The sequence below is a fragment of the Vulpes lagopus genome, chromosome 10, assembly GCF_018345385.1.
Source record: "Vulpes lagopus strain Blue_001 chromosome 10, ASM1834538v1, whole genome shotgun sequence".
Taxonomy (NCBI): domain Eukaryota; kingdom Metazoa; phylum Chordata; class Mammalia; order Carnivora; family Canidae; genus Vulpes; species Vulpes lagopus.
In genome coordinates this window covers 103,020,225-103,043,560 of record NC_054833.1, presented here as the reverse complement: position 1 = coordinate 103,043,560, position 23,336 = coordinate 103,020,225, and positions in this window count along the sequence as shown.

Sequence of the window (23,336 nt, the reverse complement as noted above, 5' to 3'; positions counted from 1 at the left end):
GTTGGGTTTTTTTTGATCATGGATTCAATTTCTTTGCTGGTTATCAGTTGTTCAAGTTTTCTATTTAGTTTGATTGGTTTATCTGTTTCTAGGAATTTGTCCCTTTCTTCTAGGTTGTCCAATATGTTGGCATGTAGTTTTTCATAATATTCTCTTATAATTGTTTGTATTTCTGTGGTGTTGGTTGTTTCTCCTCTTTCATTTGTGATTTTCTTTGGGTCCTTTCTCTTTTCTTTTTCATATATTTGTCTTGCAATTTCAGAATATGTTGTAATCCATTGCCTATAAATAGCCAATGCGTCCTAATAATACTTTTTAGATGGTTGGCCTTGGATAATCCTCAAATATTTAAGCTTTTCCTTGAAGAAGAACCTCTCTTCCACTGACAGGATATAGCTAATATCATGGAAGTTTTATAAAATTTTAGGTTTTTCTTGGAGATCATGTATTCATTATCAGTTTTTTTAAAAGGTTATATTAAGAAAAAAATTAAAAACAAGTTCTAGACATTCTCATAACTCTATAGATCAGAAGAATTAAAAAGTCAATGCCTCCATATTAAATCAGTGGAAACTACAAGGAAATTATTTTTAATTTTCTGTTTTAATTTTTTTAAATAAGATGGGATTTCTTAGCCTATTCAGCTTTCTATAACAAAGCACCAGAGACTGTGTAGCTTATAAAAATTAAAAACAAAACAAAACAAACAACAACAAAAATCCCATACCAGAATATTTCCAAATACAGGAATTCCAGTGTTCCAAATAAGAACACAAGGAGACCCACTGCAAAACACATTATAATTTAAATGAAAATGTTAAAGACAAGAAGAAAATATTAAAAATAACAAGAGGAAGCCAATTGTTAAATACAACGAAACTCCCATAAGACTGCAAAGTTTTCAGCAGAAGCTGAAAGAAAAAATTCCAATCAAGACTACTCTACCCAGTAAAGTTATTGTTCAGAAGTGAAGCTGAGATAAAGAGTTTTTCAGAGAAGTAAAGGCTAAAAGAGTTTGTCACTACTAAACTAGCCTTACAAAATGTGTTAAGGGATTTAGGCTGAAAATAAAGGGTGCTAATTGGTAACAAGAACATATATGAAAGAATAAATCTCAATGGAAAGGTAAAGGTAATAAAAGTAGTGGATTAATTATTTATAAAACTAATATTAAGGTTAAAAGACAAAAATAGTAAAAAATAATAACTATCATTACCACAATTAGTTAAGGGATACACAAGATAGAAAGATTTAAAATGTGATATCAGGAACATAAAATGTTTTTGGTGGGGAGGAATAAATATGTTGAATTTACAATGGGATCAAACTGAAGTTCTTATCAACTTAAAACAGACTATTACAGATATAAGTTGCTACATGTAAACCTCATGATAACCATGAAATAAAAACATTTAGTAAATACACAAGATAAAAAGAAAGGTATGTAAGCATAACACGAAAGAAAGTCATCAAACCACAGAGGAAGAGAGCAAGAGAAGAAAGACGAGCAAAGGAGAACAACAAAAACAGCCAGAAAACAATTAACAAAATGGCAATAAGCACATATCTATTAATAATTTACTTTAAATATAAATGGACTAAATCTTCCATTTGACCAACATAGAGTGACTGGGTGAATTAAAAAAGAAAGAGAATAGAAAAAAAAACTGTCTATAAGCTGCCTACAAGAAACTGACTTTAGATGTAAGGACACACACATACTGAAAGAGATGGCATGGACAGATACTTCACGTAAAAAAAAAATAAAAAGAAAACTAGAGTATCTATTCTTCTATCAGCCAGGTTGGCTTTAAAATAAACTGTAATAGAAGACAGAAGGGTGTTACATAATGGTAAAGGGGTCAATCCAGCAAGAAGACATAACATATATAAATCTTTATGCACCCAGCATAGGAGTGCCTAAACATATGAAGCAAATATTAACACCTAAAGGGAGAAATAAATGGCAAAATTAGAATACAAGGGGGATTTTAATAGTCCACTTACATCAATTAATAGGTCACCCAGATAGGAAGCCAATAAGGAAACATTGGCCTTAAATGACAAGTGAGATTAAATGAATTTAACAGATAATTTACAGAACATCTCGTCTTTTAAAAGCAATAGAATTCACATTCTTTTCAAGTACACAGGATTATTTTCCAAGAGAGATTGTATGTTAGGCCCCTTAATAAGTCTTAATAAATATAAGAGGATTGAAATTATTTCAAGCGTCTTTTCCAACCACAGTGGTATAAAACTAGAAGTTAATTACATGAAGAAAACTGGAAAACTGACAAATGTGGAAGTTAAATAACATGCCACTAACTAATTAATAGGTTAAAGAAGAAATAAAAAAACACTTGGGACAAAAAATAGAAATGTAAAATACCAAAATTAATGATATGCAGCTAAACAGTTCTTTTTTCTTTTCTTTTTTTTTAGATTTTATTTATTCGTTCATGAAAGACAAACACACAGAGAGGCAGAGACACAGGCAGAGGGAGAAACAGGCTCCATGCAGGATCACACCCTGGGCTGAAGGTGGCGCTAAACCCCTGAGCCACCCAGGCTGTCCTAAAACAGTTCTAATAGGGAAAATTATAGCAATAAATGCCTACTTGAAGGAACAAGTCTCAAATAACCCGAAATTATATCTGAAGGACCTACCAAAAAGGAACAAAACCCAAAATTAGAAGAAATAAATAGTAAACATTAGAGCATCCCGTACCCTAAACCTCACCCTAACCCTAAACCTAACCCTATCCCGTATCCTAACCCTAACCCTAAACCTAACCCTAACCTGTGTCCTAACCCTAACCCTAACAAGTACCCTAACCTTAAACCTAATCCTAACCCACACCTAACCCTCACCGTAACCCTACACCGTACCCTAAACCTAACCCTAACCCTAACCCGTACCCTAACACTAACCTTAACCCTACCCTGTACCCTAAACCTAACCCTAACCTGTACCATAACCCGTACTTTAACCCTGACCCTAACACATACCCTAACCCTATCCCTAACCCTAACCTGTACCCTAAAACTAACCTGTACCCTAACACTAAACCTAACCCTAACCCTAACACGTACCCTAGCCCTAACCCAAACCAGTACCCTAAACCTAACCTAACCCTAACCCTAACCTGTACCCTAACCCTAACCCTAACCCTAACCCATACCATTACCTAACCCTAACCCTAAACCATAACCTAACCCTAACCCTAACCCGTACCCTACCCCTATCCCTAACCCTCACACTACGCCTAACCCGTAACCTAACCCTAACCCTAACTCTAACCCTAACCCGTACCCTACCCTAACCCTAACCCTAACCCGTACCCTAACCCTATCCCTAACCCTCACACTACGCCTAACCCGTAACCTAACCCTAACCCTAACTCTAACCCTAACCCATACCCTAACCCCAACCCTAACCCATAATCTAAACATAACCCTAACCCTAAGCCGAACCCTAATCCTAACCCTAACCCTAACCCCTACCCTACCTTAACCCTAACCCTAACCAGGACTCTAACCCTACCCTAACACTAACCCTAACCCATAACCTTACCCTAACCGTAACCCTAACCCGTACTCTATGCCTAACCCTAACCTGTACCCTAGCCGTACCATAGCCCTAACCCTAATCCTAACCCATACGCTAATCCTAACCCTAACCCTACCCTAACCCTAACCCGTACCCTAGCCCTAACCCTAACCCTAACCCGTACCCTAAACCTAACCCTAACCCTTACTCTAACCCTAACCCGTACCCTAACCGTAATCCTAACCAGTACCTTAACCCTAACCCTAAACTTATCCCTAACCTGTACCCTAACCCTAACCCTAAACCTAACCCTAATCCTAATTTGTACCCTTACCCTAATCCTAACCCTAACTCGTACACTATCCCTAACACTAACCCGGACACTAAACCTAACCCTTACCCTAACCCTATTGCTAACCTGTACACTAGCCCTAACCCTAACACTAACCCTAACCCGTAACCTAACGCGTACCCTAACTGTAACCCTAACCCGTACCCTAATGTTAACCCTAACCCTAAACCTATCCCTAACCTTAACCCTAACCCGAACCTAAACCTAACCCTACACCTAACCCCTACCCTAACTCAACCCTAACCCTAATCAGTACCCAAACCCTAACCCTAAACCTAACCGAACCCGTACCCTAAACCTAACCCTAATGCGTACCCTTACCCGAACCCTAAACCAAACCAGTACCCAAAACCTAACCCTAAATCGTACCCTAACCCTAAACCTAACCCTAACCCTAACACTAAACCTAACCCGTAACCTAAACCTAGCCCTAACCCATACCTTAAACCTAACCATAACCCTAACCCTATCCCTAACCCGTTCCGTAACCCTAACCCTAAACCTAACCAGTACCCTAACCTGAACCCTAACCCTAACCCGTGCCCTCACCCTAACCCTAACCCTTACCCGTATCCTAACCCTAACACTAACCCTAACCTACCCTAAACTGTTCCCTAACCCTAACCCTAACCAGTACCCTAACCATAACCCTAACCCTAACCCTTACCCGTACCCTAAACCTAACCCTAACCCTAACCCTCACCCGTACCCTAACCCTAACCTTTACCCTAATCCTAACCCTAAAACAAACCAGTACCCTATCCCTAAACCTAACCCTAACCCGTATCCTAACCCTATCCCTCACCCTAAACCTAACCCTAACCTGTACCCTAACACTAACCCTAACCTTAACCCTAATCCTAACCCATAACCTAACCCTAACCCTAATCCATACCCTAACCCTAACCTTAACCAGTACCCTAAACCTAACCCTATCCCGTACCGTAAACGTACCCTAACCCTAAACCGAAACCTAACCCGTACCCTCACCCTAACCCTAAGCCGTACCCTAACCCTAACCCTGACCAGTACCCTAAACCTAACCGTTACACTAACCCTAATCCGAACCCTAACCCTAACCTAACCAGTACCCTAACCATAACCCTAAACCGTACCCTAACCCTAACCTGAACCCTAACCCCTAACCTAACCCTAACCCTAACACTAACCCGTACCCTAACCCTATCCTGTACCCTCACCCGTACCCTAACCCGTACCCAGCCCTAACCCTTTCCCAAATCCTAACCCTAACCCTAAGACTAATCCTAACCCATACACTCACCCTAACCCTAACCCGTACCCTAACCCTAACCCTAAGTAGTACCCTAACACTAACCCTAAAATTAACCCTAACCAGACCCTAACCCTAACCCTTACCCGTACCCTAACCCTAACCCTTACTGTAACCTTAACCCGTAAGCTAACCCTAACCCTTAATCTAACCCTAACCCGTACCCTAACCCTAAACCTAACTTGTACCCTAACCCTAACCTTAACATTAACCCTAACCAGACCCTAACCCTAACATTAACCCTAACCAGACCCTAACCCTAACGCTAACCCTAACCCTACCCCTAATCCTAACCCATAACCTAACCCTAACACTAACCCGTACCCTTACCCTAACGCTAAACCTAACCTGTACCCTAACCCTAACCCGTACCCTAAACCTAATCAGTAACTTAACCCTAACGCTAACCCTAACCCTAATCAGTACCCTAACCCGACCCTAATCCTAACCCTAACCCGAACCCGAACCTGTATCCCTACCGTTACACTAACACTAACCAGTACCCTGACACTAACCCTAACTCTAAACCTAACCTGTACCCGAACCCTAACCCTAACCAGTACCCTAACCTTAACCTTAACCTATAACCTAACATTTACCATAACGCTAACCCTAACCCTAACCCTAACCTTAACCCTAACCCAAACCCGGCCCCTAACCCTAAACCGTACCCTAAAGCTAACCCTAACTGTACCCTAAGCCATTCACTAACCCTTACCCTAACCCGTACCCTAAACCTAACCCTAACCCTAACACTAAACCTAACCCGTACCTAACCCTAACCCTAAACCAAACCAGTACCCTAACCCTAACCCTAACCCTACACCGTCCCCTAACCCTAAACCTAACCCTAACCCTAAGCCCTAACCTAAACCTAACGCTAAGCCGTACCCTATCCCTAACCCTAAACCTAACCCGTACCATAACCCTAACACTAACCCTAACCAGTACCCTAACCCTCACCCTAACCCTAACCCTAACCGGTTTCCAAACCCTAACCCTAACCCTAACCCTAAACCTACCCTAACCTGTACCCTAACCCTAACCCAAATCCTAACCCTAACCAGAACCCTTACCCTAACCCTATCCCTAATCCTGACCCGTACCCTAACACTAAACCTAACCCTAACCCGTATACTAACCCTAACCCTAACCCTAACCAGTACCCTAACCCTAACATGTACAGTAACACTTAACCTAACCCTAACCCTAACCCGTAACCTAACCCTAAGCCTAAACCTAACCCTACACTGTACTGTAACCCGTATCCTAATCCTAACCATAACCCGTAACCAAACCCTAACCCTAAACCTAACCCGTGCCCTAACCCTAACCCTAACCCTAAACTAAACCTAAACCGTACCCGCACCCTAACCCTAAGCCATACCCTAACCCATACCCTAACCCTAACCCTAACATGTACCCTCACACTAACCTGTACCCTAACCCTTACGCAGCCCTAACCCTAACCTGTAACCTAAACCTAACCCTAACCCTAAACTTAACCCTAATCCGTAACTTAAACCTAACCCTAAACCTAACCCTAGCCAGTACCCTAACCCTAACCCTTAACCTAACCCCAACCCTAACACGTACCCAAACCCTAACCCTAACCCGTAACCTAACCCGTACCCTAACACTAACCCTAACCAGTACCCTAACCCTAACCCTAACCCGTACCCTAACCCTAACTAGTACCCTAACCCTAACCCTAACATTAACCCTAACCAGACCCTAACACTAACCCTTACCCTAATCCGTACCCTAACCCTAACCCTTACTCTAACTTTAACCCGGAACCTAACCGAAACCCATAATCTAACCCTAACCCGTACCCTAACCCTAACCCTAAATTGTACCCTAACCCTAACCCTAACCCTTCCCCTTACCTTAAACCTAACCCTAATGCTAACCCGTATCCTAACCATAACCCTAACCCTAACCCGTACCCGTACCCGTACCCAGCCCTAACCCTAACCCATAACCTAACCCAAACCCTAAGACTCATCCTAACCCGTACACTCACCCTAACCCTAACCCGTACCCTACCCTAAGTAGTACCCTAACCCTAACATTAACCCTAACCAGACCCTAACCCTAACCCGTACCCTAAACCTAACACGTACCCTAACCCTAACGCGTACCCTAAACCTAACCCTAACCCTAACCAGTACACTAACACTAACCCTAAACCTAACCCTAAACCGTTTCCTAACCCTAACCCTAACCCGTACACTTACCCTAACCCGTACCCTAACCCGTACCCTAACACCAACCCATACAATAAGCCGTACACTAACTCTAAACCTTATCCGTACCCTAACCCATACAATAGCAGAACCCTAACCCTAACCCTAAACCTAACCTGTAGCCTAAACCTACCCCTAAAACAAACCAGTACCCTAACCCTAACACTAACCCTAACCCGTACCATAACCCTAAACCTAAACCTAACCCGTAACCTAATCCTAACCCGTACCATAACCCTAACTCTAACACTAACCAGTACCCTACCCTAACCCTAAACGTACCCTAACCATAACCCTAACCCTAACGCGTATCCTAACCCTAACCCTAACCCTAAACTGTAACCTAAACCTAACCCTAAACCTAACCCTAACCAGTACCCTCACCTAACCCTAACCCTAATCCTAACCCTAATACGTACCCTAACCCTAACCCTAACCCTAAGCAGTACCCTAAACCTAACCCTATCCCTTACCGTAACTAGTACCCTAAACCTAACCCTAACCCGTAACCGAACCCTAACCCTAACCTTAACCAGTACCGTAACCCGTACCCTAACCCTAACCATAAACCTATCCCGTACCCTAACCCTAACCCTAATCCTAACCCTAACCCTAACCCTTACCCGTACCCTAACCCTAACCCGAAACACTACCCTAAAACTAACCCTAACCTGTACCGTAACCCGTGCTCTAACCCTAAACCTAACCATTAACCTAACCCTAACCCAAACCCTAACCAGTACCATAACCCGTACCCAAACCCTAACCCTAAACCACAACCTAACCCTAAACCTAACCCGTACCCTAACCTTACCCCTAACTCTAACCCTCACCCGCACTCTAACGCTAACCCTAACCCTAACCAGTACCCTAACCTTAATCCTAACCCGTACCCTAACACTAACCCTAACCCGTACCCTTACCCTAACCGTAACCCTAACCTGTACCCTAACCCTAAACCTTACTCTAACAGTACCCTAACCCTAACCCTACTCCTAACCCGTACCCTAACCATAAACCTAACCCTAACCCTCACTCGTACCCTAATCCTAACCCTAACCCTAACCAGTACCCGAACCCTAACCCTAACACTAACCTGTACCCTAACACGTACCCTATACCTAACCCTAACCCTAACCCGTACCCTAACCCTAAGCTTAACCAGTACCGTAACCCGTACCCTAACCCTATCCCTAACACATAACGTAACCCTAACACTCACCCTAACCCGTACCCTAACCCTAAACCTAACCCTCACCTTCACCCGTAACTTAACCTTAACCCTCACCCTAACCTATACCCTAACCCGTACCCTAACCCTAACGCTAGCCCTAACCTTAACCCTAAACCATACCCTAAACCTAACCGTAACCCTAACCCTAACCCCTACCCTAACCCTAACCCTAACCCAGTACCCTAAACCGTACACTAAACCTAACCCTAACGCATACCCTTACCCTAAACCTAAACCAAACATGTACCCTAACACTAACCCTAAACCATACCCTAAACCTAACCCTAACCCTAACCCTAACCCTGAACCTAACACTAACCCGTACCCTTACCCTAACCCTAACCCTACCTGTAACCTAACCCTAAACCTAACCCGTACACTAAACCTAACCCTAGGCCTAACCCTATTGCTAACCCGTACCCTGAACCTAACCCTAACACTAACCCTAACCCGTACACTATACGTAACCCTTACCCGTATCCTAACGCTAACCCTAACCCTAACCCTAACCTTAACCCTAACCCGTACCCTAAACCTAAACCTAACCCTAACACCAAACCCTACCCTAACCCTAACCCTAACCAGTACCCTAAACCTAATCCTAACAAGTACCCTAACCCTAACGCTAACCCGTACGCGAACCCTAATTCTAACCGTTAACCTAACCCTAACCCTAACCAGTACCCTAACCCTAACACTAACCCTAACCCTAATTCATACTCCAACACTAAACCTAACCCTATCCCTAAACCGAAACCAAACCATAACCCTAAACCTAACCTGTACCCTAACCCTAACCATAACCCTAACCCTCTCCAGTACCCTCACCCTAACCCTAACCCTAACCCCAACCCTAACCCGTACCCTAACCCTAACCCGTATCTTAACCTAACCCTAACGCTAACCCTAACCAGTATCCTAATCCTAACCCTAAACCTAACCCTAACCTCTACCCTAACCCTAACCCTAACCAGTACCCTAAACCTAACCCTAACCATAATTCTAACACTAATCCGTACCCTAACCCTAACCCAACAGTACCCTAACCCTAACCCGTACCCGTACCCTAACCCGTACCCTAAGCCGTACCATAACCCTAACCCTAATCCTAACCCTAACCCTCACCCTAACACTAACCCGTACCCTAACCCTAACCCTAACCAGTACCCTAACCCTAACCCTAACTCTAAACCTAAACCATACCCTAACCCTAACCCTAACCGATACTCTAACCCTAACCCTAACCCTAAGCCGTACCCTAACCCTAACCCTCACACATAACCTACCCTTACCGTAACGTATCCCTAACCCTTACCCATACCGTAACCCTGCCTCTAACCCTAACCCGTACCCGTACGCTTATCCTAACCCTAACACTCACCCTTACCCTAACCCGTACCCCATCCCTAAATCGTACCCTAACCCTAACCCTAAACCTAACCCTAAGCCGTAGCCTAATCCTAACCCGTACCCTAACCCGTACCCTAACCCTAACAATTTCCCTAACCCTAACCCTAAACCCTAACCCATACCCTAACCAGTAACCTAACCCATACCCTAACCCGTACCATTACCCTAAACCTAATCCTAGCCAGTACCCTAATCCTAACCCTAACCCTCACCCTAAACCTAAACCATACCCTCACGCTAACCCTAAACTGTATCCTAACCCTAACACTAAACCTAACCAGTACCCTAACCCTAACCCTAACTCTAACCCTAACCCGTACCCTAACCCTAACCCTAACCGGTACCCTTAACCTAACCATAAGCCTAACCCGTACACTAACCCTAACCGTAAACCGTAACCTAAACCTAACCCTTAGCCTATCCCGTACCCCAACCGTGACCCTAACCCTAACCCTGACACATACCCTAACCCTAACGCTGACCATAACCAGTAACCTAAACCTAACCCTAACCCTAACCCCAAACAAAACCCTATCCCTATCCCTAACCCAACCTGTACCATAAACCTAACCCGTACCCTAACCCTAAAACTATCCCTAACACATGCCCTAATCCTAACCCTAAACCTACCCAGTACCCTAACCCTAACCTAACCCTAACGCGTACCCTAATCCTAACCCTAACCCTACCCGTACCAGTACGCTAACCCTAACACTAAACCTTACCCTAACCCTAACAATAACCCGTACCCTAACCCTAACACTAACCCTAACACTACGCCTAACCCGTACCCTAACCCTAACCCTAAACCTAACACTACGTCTAGCCCGTACCCTATCCCTAACACTAACCCTAACCCGTACCCTAAACCTAACCCCAAACCTAACCCTTTCCCTAAACCTAACCCTTAACCTAACCCTAACCCTAAACCGTACCCTAACCCTAACCCGTACCCTAAACCTAACAGTAACCCTAAACCTACGCCTAACCCGTACCCCAACCCTAACCCTAACCTGTAACCTAACCGTAATCAGTACCCTAAACCTAACCCGTACCCTAACCCTAACTCTAAACCTAACCCATTCCCTAACCCTAACCCTAACCCCAACCCATACCCTAAGCCTAACCCTAAACCATACCCTAACCCGTACCCTAACCCTAATCCGTAACATAACCCTAACGCTAACACTAACCTTAATCAGTACCCTAACCAGTACCCTAAACCATAACCTAACCCTAACCCTAACCCATACCATAAACCTAAACCTAACGCTAAACCATACCGTAACCCTAACCCTAAACCCAAGCCTAAACCTAACCCTAACCTATACCCTAACCCGTACCCTAACCCTAACACTAAACCTAACCCTACCCCTAACCCGTACCTTAACCCTAACCCTCACCCTAACCAGTAACCTAACCCTAACCCTAAACCGTACCCTAACTCTAAACCTAACCCGTAACCTAACCCTAACCCGTACACTAACCCTAACCCTAACCTGTAACCTAACCCTAACCCTCACGCTAACCCGTACCGTACCCCTAGACATAACCCTAACCCTAACCCGTTCCCTAACCTTAAACCTAACCCTAACCAGTACCCTAACCCTAACACTAACCCTAACCCTAACTTGTACTCTAACACTAAACCTAACCCTATCCCTAAATCTAAACCTAACCATAACCCTAACCCTAACCTGCACCCTAACCTAACCCTAACTCTAACCCTCTCCAGTACCCTCTCCCTAACCATAACCCTAACCCCAACCCTAACCCGTACCGTAACCCTAACGCGTACCCTAACCCTAACCCTAACCCTAACCAGTACCCTAACCCTAACCCTAAACCATTCCGTAACCCGTACCCTAACCCTAACCCGTACCTTAAACCTAACCCTAACCCATTACCTAACCCGTACCCTAACCCTAACCCTAACCATAACCTGTATCCTAACCCGTAACCTAACCTAACGCTAACCCTAACCCTAACCAGTACCCTAACCCTAACCCGTACCCTAAACCTAACCCTAACCCTATCCAGTATCCTAACCCTAACCCTAACCCTAACCTCAACATTAACCCTAACCCTAACCATAACCATAACCAGTACCCTAAACCTAACCCTAGCCCTAATCCTAACACTAATCCGTACCCTAACCCTAACCCTAACCAGTACCCTTACCCTAACCCTCAACCGTACCGTAACCTGTTTCCTAAACCTAACCCTAACCCGTAACCTAACCCTAAACCTAACCTTAACCAGTACCGTAACCCATACCCTAATCCTTACCCTAAACCTATTGCTAACCCGTACCCTAGCCCTAACCCTAACCTTAACCCTAACCCGTACCCTAAACCTAACCATAACCCTAACCCCTACCCTAACCCGAACCCTAACCCTAATCAGTACCCTAACCCTAACCCTAACCTGAACCTATACCCAAACCCTAACCCTAACGCGTACACTTACCCTAATCCTAAACCAAACCAGTACCCTAAACCTAACACTAAACCTAACCATAAACCATACCCTAACCCTAACCCTTACCCTAAACCTAACCCGTAACCTCAACCTAACCTTAACGCTAACCGTAACCCTTACCCTAACCCGTACCCTAACCCTAACCCTAAACGTAACCAGTACCCTAAACCTAAACCTAACCCTAAACCACAACCTCACCCTAACCATAACCCTTACCCGTATCCTAACCCTAACATAACCCTAAACCTAACCCTAAACTGTACCCTAACCCTAACCCTAACCAGTAACGTAACCCTAACCATAACACTAATCCTAACCCGTACGCTAACCCTAACCCTAACCCTAAACACTACCCTAAACCTAACCCTAACCCGTATCGTAACCCGTTCCCTAACCCTAACACTAACCCTTAACCTAACCCTAACCCTAACCCTAACCAGTACCGTAACCCGTACCCTAACCCTAACCCTAAACTGTACCCTAACCCTAACGCTAACCCTCACCCACACCAGTACCCTAACCCTAACCCTAACCAGTACCCTAAACCTAATTCGTACCCGTACCCGAAGCCGTACCCTAACCCGTACCCTAACCCTAATCCGTACTCTAGCCGTACCATAGCCCTAACCCTAATCCTAACCTATACGCTAATCCTAACCCTAACCCTACCCTAACCCTAACCCATACCCTAGCCCTAATCCTAACCCTAACCCTAACCCTAACCCGTACCCTAACCCTTACTGAAACCCTACCCCATACCCTAACCGTAACCCTAACCAGTACCCTAACCCTAACCCTAAACTTAACCCTAACCTGTACCCTAACCCTAACCCTAACCCGTACCCTTACCCTAATCCTAACCCTTACTCGTACACTAACCCTAACCCTATCCCGGACACTAAACCAAAGCCTTACCCTAACCCTATTGCTAACCCGTACCCTAGCCCTAACCCTAACACTAACCCTAACCGGTACCCTAACCCGTACCCTAACTGTAACCCTAACCCATATCCTAATGCTAACCCTAACCCTAAACCTATCCCTAACCTTAACCCTAACCCTAACCCGACCCTAAACCTAACCCCTACCCTAACCCAAACCTAACCATAATCAGTACCCAAACCCTAACCCTAACCGAACCCGTACCCTAAACCTAACCCTAATGCGTACCCTTACCCGAACCCTAAACCAAACCAGTACCCAAAACCTAACCCTAAATCGTACCCTAACCCTAAACCTAACCCTAACCCTAACACTAAACCTAACCCGTAACCTAAACCTAGCCCTAACCCATACCTTAAACCTAACCATAACCCTAACCCTATCCCTAACCCGTTCCGTAACCCTAACCCTAAACCTAACCAGTACCCTAACCTGAACCCTAACCCTAACCCGTGCCCTCACCCTAACCCTAACGCTTACCCGTATCCTAACCCTAACACTAACCCTAACCTACCCTAAACTGTTCCCTAACACTAACCCTAACCCTTACCAGTACCCTAACCCTAACCCTAATCCTAACCCGTTCCCTAACCCTAACCCTAACCCTAAACCATACCCTATTCCTAACCCTAAGCCTAAACACTACCCTAAACCTAAACCTAACAATTATCGTAACCTGTAACCTAAACCTAACACTAACCCTTAACCTAACCGTAACCCTAACTCTAACCAGTACCATAACCCGTACCCTAAGCCTAACCCTAAACCGTAACCTAACCCTAACCCTAACCCTAACCATCACCCGTACCCAAACCCCAACCCTAACCCAAACCAGTAACATAGCCCTAACCCGTACCCGTACCCTAACCCGTACCCTAACCCTAACCCGTACTCTAGCCGTACCATAGCCCTAACCCTAATCCTAACCCATACGCTAATCCTAACCCTAACCCTACCCTAACCCATACCCTAGCCCTAATCCTAACCCTAACCCTAACCCGTACCCTAACCCTTACTGTAACCCTACCCCATACCCTAACCGTAACCCTAACCAGTACCCTAACCCTAACCCTAAACTTAACCCTAACCTGTACCCTAACTCTAACCCTAACCCTAATCCTAACCCGTACCCTTACCCTAATCCTAACCCTTACTCGTACACTAACCCTAACCCTAACCCGGACACTAAACCTAACCCTTACCCTAACCCTATTGCTAACCCGTACCCTAGCCCTAACCCTAACACTAACCCTAACCGGTACCCTAACCCGTACCCTAACTGTAACCCTAAACCATATCCTAATGCTAACCCTAACCCTAAACCTATCCCTAATCTGACCCTAAACCTAACCCTAAACCTAACCCCTACCCTAACCCAAACCTAACCATAATCAGTACCCAAACCCTAACCCTAACCCTAACCGAACCCGTACCCTAAACCTAACCCTAACGCGTACCCTTACCCTAACCCTAAACCAAACCAGTACCCAAAACCTAACCATAACCCTAACCCGTTCCCTAACCGTAACCCTAACCCTAACCCGTTCCCTAACCCTAACCCGTTCCCTAACCCTAACCCGTTCCCTAACCCTAACCCTAACCTGTTCCCTAACCCTAACCCGTACCCTAACCCTAACCCGTACCCTAACCCTAACCCTAACCCGTACCCTAACCCTAACCCGTACCCTAACCCTAACCCTAACCCGTACCCTAACCCTAACCCGTACCCTAACCCGTACCCTAACCCTAACCCTAACCCGTACCCTAACCCTAACCCGTACCCTAACCCTACCTACCCTAACCCGTACCCTAACCCGTACCCTAACCTACCCTAACCCGTACCCTAACCCTAACCCGTACCCTAACCCTAACCCGTACCCTAACCCTAACCCGTACCCTAACCCGTACCCGTACCCTAACCCGTACCCGTACCCTAACCCGTACCCTAACCCGTACCCTAACCCTAACCATAACCCGTACCCGTACCCTAACCCTAACCCTAAACCTAACCTGTACCCTAACCCGTACCCTAACCCGTACCCTAACCCGTACCTAACCCTAACCCTAACCCTAACCCGTACCCTCACCCGTACCCTAACCCTAACCCTAACCCGTACCCTAACCCTAACCCTAACCCGTACCCTAACCCGTACCCTAACCCTAACCCGTACCCTAACCCTAACCCTAACCCGTACCCTAACCCTAACCCTAACCCGTACCCTAACCCTAACCCTAACCCATACCCTAACCCTAACCCGTACCCTAACCGTAACCCGTACCCTAACCCGTACCCGTACCCTAACCCGTACCCTAACCCGTACCCGTACCCTAACCCCTAACCCTAACCCGTACCCTAACCCTAACCCGTACCCTAACCCTAACCCGTACCCTAACCCTAACCTGTACCCTAACCCGTACCCGTACCCTAACCCGTACCCTAACCCTAACCTGTACCCTAACCCTAACCCGTACCCTAACCCTAACCCGTACCCTAACCCTAACCCGTACCCTAACCCGTACCCTAACCCTAACCCGTACCCTAACCCGTACCCTAACCCTAACCCTAACCCGAACCCTAACCCTAACCCGTACCCTAACCCGTACCCTAACCCTAACCCGTACCCTAACCCGTACCCTAACCCGTACCCTAACCCGAACTCTAACCCGTACCCTAACCCTAACCCGTACCCTAACCCTAACCCGTACCCTAACCTGAACTCTAACCCGTACCCTAACCCTAACCCGTACACTAACCCTAACCATGACCCTAAGCCTAACCCTAACCCGTTCCCTAATCCCTAATTGTACCCTAAACCTAGCCCAAACCCCTGCCTTATCCCCTAACCCTAAACTTTCAACCCCATCCCCCGCTCTATCTCTAAACGTATTGGTTCCCCCATCCCTTAACCCTAAACCCTATAACCTATCTGTAACATCACCCTTATCCATTCCCTAACTCAGTTTCCTAATCCCAAATCCATACCTTACTCCTAACTCTTGACCCTTCCCCCATCTCTCACCCTAACCAGGAACTCGAACGCATAGCCATGATCACTAATCCATATCATCTAATTTCACCCTAACCACATATTGCTCACCCTAAACCCTAACCCTATCTCAATTGTCCCCATTCACTTACCTTGTCGTTCTGAGTAGCTGCTGCTGAGGTGGATGTGACTCCGAACAGCGCCTCCAGGGTCCTCCAGCGGGTCCTGAGGAAGCCGGACTCCTGTCATGGCAGACGTGGCCCCATGTCTTCCTGAGTCATAGACAGCAGGTCCTGAAGACGAGGGGGGTCCTGTCACTGTGGACTCTGCCTCACATCCTCCGGAAGCCTCGCTGCGGGTTCTGAGGAGGCCAGGTTCCTGTCACCGTGGACGCGGCCCCACATGGGACTGAAGCCTACCCGCCGGTCCTGAGAAGGCCGGGGCTCCTGTCAGTGTAGACCCGGCCCCACGTCATCCCGAAAACTCACCGTGGGTCCTGAGGAGGCCGGGGCTCCTATCAGCGTGGACGTGACCCTACATCTTCCCGAAAACTCACCGCGGGTCCTGAGGAGGCTGGGGCTCCTGTCAGCGAGGAAGCGGCCCCACATCTTCCTGAAGTCTCACCGTGGGTCCTGAGGAGACCAGGCTCCTGTCAGCGAGGACACGGCTCCACATGGTCCTGAAGCCTACCTGCAGGTCCTGAGGAGGCCGGGGCTCCTGTCAGCCTGGACGCGGCCCCACGTCCTCCTCAGGCAGCCAGAGCACAGACCAGCTCCTGTTACTGCTGGCGGTGGAGGCCTACTGCGTACACACGGCCCCTGACTCAGGCCTGGGCTCAGGTGCTGAAGGAGGCGGTGAGAGAGGCGGCATCCCCACGCCCAGGGCGGGACCTTCCTCCTTCCATGCTCCAGCTGAGACCTATTGAACAAACCCAACCCCACCCCCCCACCCCCGGGGAAAATTTAGGACCACGCCTAACCCAGAGGCAGCACATCCAGGCGCCTTCCCGGAATTTAAGCAATGAAAAACATTCTGTGGTTTTTCCGAGATAAGAAAACCATTCCCCCCCCCATGCCCTGACTGGAAAGTCCCTGAACATGTTCATGTTGACCTTCAAAGAAATCAATCGTGTCTTTTTTTTTTTTTTAAGATTTATTTATTTATTTATGATAGACATAGAGAGAGAGAGAGAGGCAGAGACAAAGGAGGAGGGAGAAGCAGGCTCCATGCCGGGAGCCTGACGTGGGACTCGATCCCGGGACTCCAGGATCGCGCCCTGGGCCAAAGGCAGGCGCCAAACCGCTGAGCCACCCAGGGATTCCCTCAATCGTGTCTTAACCTGAATGCTATGCTAATCCCGCAGTTTGCCTTTAAAAGATGCCTGTAATTGCCAATCGGGGCTCTTCCACCTTTGAGGCCGAGGGCCCGTTTGCGCAAACGTTCAATAAAACCCTCTTGCTAGGGATCCCTGGGTGGCGCAGCGGTTTAGCGCCTGCCTTTGGCCCAGGGCGTGATCCTGGAGACCCAGGATCGAGTCCCACGTTGGGCTCCAGGTGCATGGAGCCTGCTTCTCCCTCTGCCTATGTCTCTGCCTCTCTCTCTCTCTCTTTCTGTGACTGTCATAAAAAAAAAAAAACCCTCTTGCTAGTTGCATCTGCCTGTCTGGGGTCTGAGTCTCTGGGGCGTCTACCGGGACACGTTGGCCCCCGTGAGCTAGTGTCCAACACTATGAGCTTCGGAAACGTCGTGCTAAAATGGAGCACAACACCTGGCTTCCCCAGAAATACTTAAGGACAAGGAATTGGAGCCCAAAGGACGCAAAATGAAATGTGGACCAGACTTTTACCGTGTCCGCCAAGACTCACTCAACCCTCTTCCACTGTGGGCGAGACTGCGGGCTGGTGCAGCTGCTCTGGAAACAGTGCCGAGGCTCCTCAGGAACTTACCGATAGAGCTGCCCTGTGACCGGCAGGTGCACGGCCTGGAGCTCACTCTGAAGATACAGATGCAATGAAACGCCGGGCGGGACACCTGCGCCCCGATGTCCACAGCAGCTGGGTCCACAGTAGCCACACTGTGGGAGGAGCCTCGGTGCCTTCAGACAGATGATGGATAAAGAGGATGGGAGATAGATGATGGTCATAGAGAGAGGAATGGTACTGCTATCAAAGAGAAGGAAATCTTGCCATTTGCAATGACACGGATACAACTAGAGGGACCCAGTTAAGTGAAATAAGTCAGTCGGGAAAGACAATGACCCTATGGTGTCATTCATAGGTGAAATTAAAGAAGCAAAGCAGATGAACATCTGTGAAGGGAAGGAAAAACGAATAAGATGAAAACAGATGCAGGAAATGCAGACTCTGAATCATTGGAAACAATCTGAGGGTCGCTGAGGGGAGCGGGGAAGGGGATAACGGGGGATGGGCATGAAGGACGGCAGGTGATGTCACGAGCACTGCTGTTCTTTCCAACTGGTGAATCCCTGAATTCTACCTCTGAAAGTATAATACACTATACATTAATTAATTGGGTTTAAATTAAGTTAAACAAAATCAGTTGTATCAGAGCACATTTCCTTCTGGACTCCCTGTTCTGCTCCTTCAGCTTATGCTGGAACCACCCCCTGTGGGTCTAAGTAGGCGCCACGCCTCGTGCCTGGCCCAGCCCAGGGCTAGAACTCACGACCCCGAGATCAGGACCTGAGGTGAGGTCAGGAGTTGATGCTTAACTGACAGAGCCAGCAGGGGGCCGAGAACCACACTGCTTTATCCTGTGTCTCTGACATCGTTCGAAATAGGAAAGTGCTGCGCCCCACTCTGTCCTGCTTTTCCAATACTGATTTGCTGTCCGGGGTCATTTGTGGGGGATGACGGATGTTAGGGTTTTTTTTTTTTCCTACTTCTAGGATCTACCACCATGATTTTGATAGGAATGACATTGAAACCGAGGGTGGCTTCAGGAACTGTGGACATTTTCACAAGAGGAGGCTTCCACCCCACGAGCCCAGGACGGCCTCCCAGAGCCTGGTATGGCTCAGTGCACAAGTCTTGTGCTCCTTTCGTTCAGTCTCATTATTTAGTCTCTGTGATGCTCCTGAGAAGGGAGTCACGTCCTTCATTTCCTTCCTGAGTGCTCATTGTCAGGACGCAGCAAGGCTACTGAGCTCTGTAGGTTCATTTGGTGTCCCATGAATTTACTGAATTCAATCATTAGTTCTAACAGGTTTTGGTGGGGGCTGTAGGGTTTCCTGTTTATAGCACCGCGTCTTCAACAAATAGGGACAGTGTGACGTCCCCCTTCCAGGAGTGGAACCTTTGCTGTTTCCTGTCTGTTGACTACATTAGGACTTCCAGCACTGCGAGGGGACCTCCTTGGCTTGTTCCTGCTCTTAGGGGAGACGATTTCAGGTTTTCACCCTTGAAGAGGATGTCAGCTGCGGGCCTTCCTAGCGGAACTTTATTCTGTTGATAGACATTTCCTCAAAACCCACTAGGCTTTTGAAGTTGTACTTTGTCAAATGCTTTTTCTGCAACTCTTGAGAGGATCGTATGCTTTTTGTCCTTTCTCTCATTTTTCTTTTTTTAAAGATTTTATTTATATATCCTTGAGAGACATACAGAGAGAGCGGCAGAGAGAGAAAGGCAGAGACACGGGCAGAGGGAGAAGGCGGCTCCGTGTAGGGAACCTGATGTGGGACTCGATCCCGAGACTCCAGGATCACGCCCTGGGCTGAAGGCAGGCGTTAAACCGCTGAACCACCCGGGGCTGCCCCATGTCCTTTCTCTGGTTAATGTGATGGATCCTGCTGACTGATGGACAGAGGGGCCGTGGGTAGGACATGGGCAATGTAGATGAACGATAGTAACAGCTATAAGCGTCTGGATCATAAATAAAATAAGTCACAGAAATTTAGAAAGTACAGCCTAGGGAATGGAGTCAGTAATGTTGTGACAACTTTGTACGGGGACAGACGGTGACGCCGCTTCTCGTGGGGGGAGCTGAATAAGGCACAGAATTGTCAAGTCACTAGTTGTAGCCCTGAAACTACTGTCACGTTGTGTGTTGACTGTACTTCAATAAATATCAAGGAAAAGGGGTTTCTGGTAGGACTCCCGGTGGGTCCGTGAAAGGCATTTACACGGTCGTTACACACACGAAGGCACCTCTGCAGAGGGGATAAAGATGCTCACGTGTCTTCATGTTAATTTTTAGAAGATTTACTAGAGAAAGGGTGCAGTAGGGAGGGGCAGAGGGAGAGGGGGAACCTGGAGTGGACTCCTCACCCAAGGGAGCCCGAGCCCCAGGCGAGGCTCCACGCCACAACCTCAAGATCCTGACCTGAGCCAAACTAAAGAGTCGACGTGGAACCGACTGAACCACGCAAGAGCCCCTCGAATGTTAAGTGCAACCCCATGCTGTGAACTCTGGGGGTCGGGGGGACATCTGTGACCCCCAGTCTACCTAGAATGGTGGGAGGCCTGCAGGGCCCAAGGATGGGAACTGAGGATGTGGGAGGGTGCCTGCATCCCCCTCCCACCTGGCGTGGGGACAGGACCCTCCCCCGGGACCCTCCACCTTCAGGGTGAAGGGCTAAGTGCTGATTGGACCCCGCCTGCCCACAGTCATGATGCGGGACCCCACTGTGGGTGGAACTGTGCCACCCCCGGGTTCCACCACTGCATGGCGCTCACTGTGCGTCTGCAGAGCTTCGGAAGCACTCGTGCTCTGGATCTGGCTCACAGCGACCGGACTCTCCCGCTCTCCCCAGTAGCTCAGTACTCCCACTCTCCTCAGTACCCCCACTCTCCCCAGTACTCCCACTCTCCCCAGTACCCCAACTCTCCCACTCTCCCCAGTACCCGGTGCATAAAGAGGAGGCGCTCACACAGCGACAGGTCACAGGTGAGTGGCCACTGATGCCTGCTCCCCGGGGGCCACTCTGGGGCCTGTGGGTCTGGGTGGGGGCGCTGGCCTCCCGGGCTGGGGTCCAAAACACCCCGACCCCAATGAGATGACTGTGAGCAGCTCCTGCAGCCCTTCCACAGCCCCATGGGGTGAGGGCGGCCCCCTAAGGCCCTGTCCAGGGAAGGAGGCTGCAGTCAGAGACCGGCAGCTCCCCGGAACCCCCGCTCCCCTGTAAGGCCTGTGCTATGCAGGGAGACCCAATACATGACCTTTCCAGCTCGTCCTAGATGCATGGACCCCGACAGGGATGACACCCCCCCCCCACCATGTGGTGAGGGGAGGACAGTCAGGGCCTGCTGGGTCCCCCTGGCCTGTGAGCAGGCTTGCTCTTCATGCACTGGAATGTGGGCGGAGTCCCTGGTGCTCCCCCCAGGCCCCCCCCTCAGGATATTCACGCATCCTTGCCCTCAGGGTGGGGAGTGTGGTCGCACTCTTGCTGGCATCAGGTTTTAATTTTGATGAAGTCCACTCCATTGCTTTCTCCCCTCGGTCGTTGTGTTTGTGGAATCTCAGAGAAACCTTCGATCTCCCCCGGGCTGGGAGACATCACCCCGAGCATCAAAGCATCAGATCGGCATTCACCAGAGCCTCCTGGGTCCTCCGCCCGTGTGCTCCTGATACCGGGGTGGGAGCGCTCTGTGATCCCAGAGTGATGGCGTGTCCTGGGACAGTGGCTGGGAAGGTGGACTGTAGGTGGGCGAGCAAAAGACAGGCAGTGAGGGCCCGTGTGTGATGTTCCAGCCCAGCCTGTGCCCCTCAGGGCTATGGGGTTGTCTCTGGCTCCGGTCAGATGGACGGGGACCTCCCCATGGGGAGCACCCGGATGCATGTGTCCTTGGAAGGTATTCATGCGCCGTCATTCTTGGATGTGTTTGGATTGCAGCACCGTGCAGGAGGACTCAGAGAACCTACTGGCCTTGCAAAGGGCCAATATTGTGCTTTCTCCTGTGTCTCTGTGACATCGTTTGAAAGAGGAAAGTGCTGCGTCCCACTCTGTCCTGCTTCTCCTATACTGATTTGCTGTCCGGGGTCATTTGTGGGGGCAGATGGATGTTTTGGGGTTTTTTTCCTATTTCTAGGATCTGCCACCATGGTTTTGATAGGAATGACATTGAAACTGAGGCTGGCTTCAGGAACTGCGGACATTTTCACAAGATGAGGCTCCCACCCCACGAGCCCAGGACGGCCTGCCAGGGCCACAAGTCTTGTGCTCCTTTGGTTCAGTCTCATTATTTATTCTCTGTGATGCTCCTGAGAAGGGAGTCATCCTTCATTTCCTTCCTGAGTGCTCATTGTCGGGACGCAGCAAGGCTACTGAGCTCTGTAGGGTCAGTTTGTGTCCCGTGAACTTACTGAACTCACTCCTTAGTTTTAACAGGTTTTGGTGGAGGCTCTCAGGTTTCCAGTTTCTAGTACTGCATCTTCAGCAAATAGGGACAGTGTGACGTCCCCCTTCCAGGTGTGGAACCTTTCCTGTTTCCTGTCTGTTGACTACATTAGGACTTCCAGCGCTGAGAGGGGACCTCCTTGGCTTGTTCCTGCTCATGGGAGATGATTTCAGGTTTTCACCCTTGAGGATGACTTCAGCTGCAGGCCTTCCTAGCGGCCTTTATTCTGTTGATAGACATTTCCTCAAAACCCACTATGCTTTTGATGTTGTATTTTGTCAAATGATTTTTCTGCAACTCTTGAGAGGATCCTATGCTTTTTGTCCTTTCTCTTCTTTTATTTTTAAAAAAGATTTTATTTACATATCCTTGACAGAGAGAGAGAGGCAGAGAGAGAGAGAGGCAGAGACACAGGCAGAGGGAGAAGATGGCTCCATGTAGGGAACCTGACGTGGGACTCGATCCCGGGACTCCAGGATCC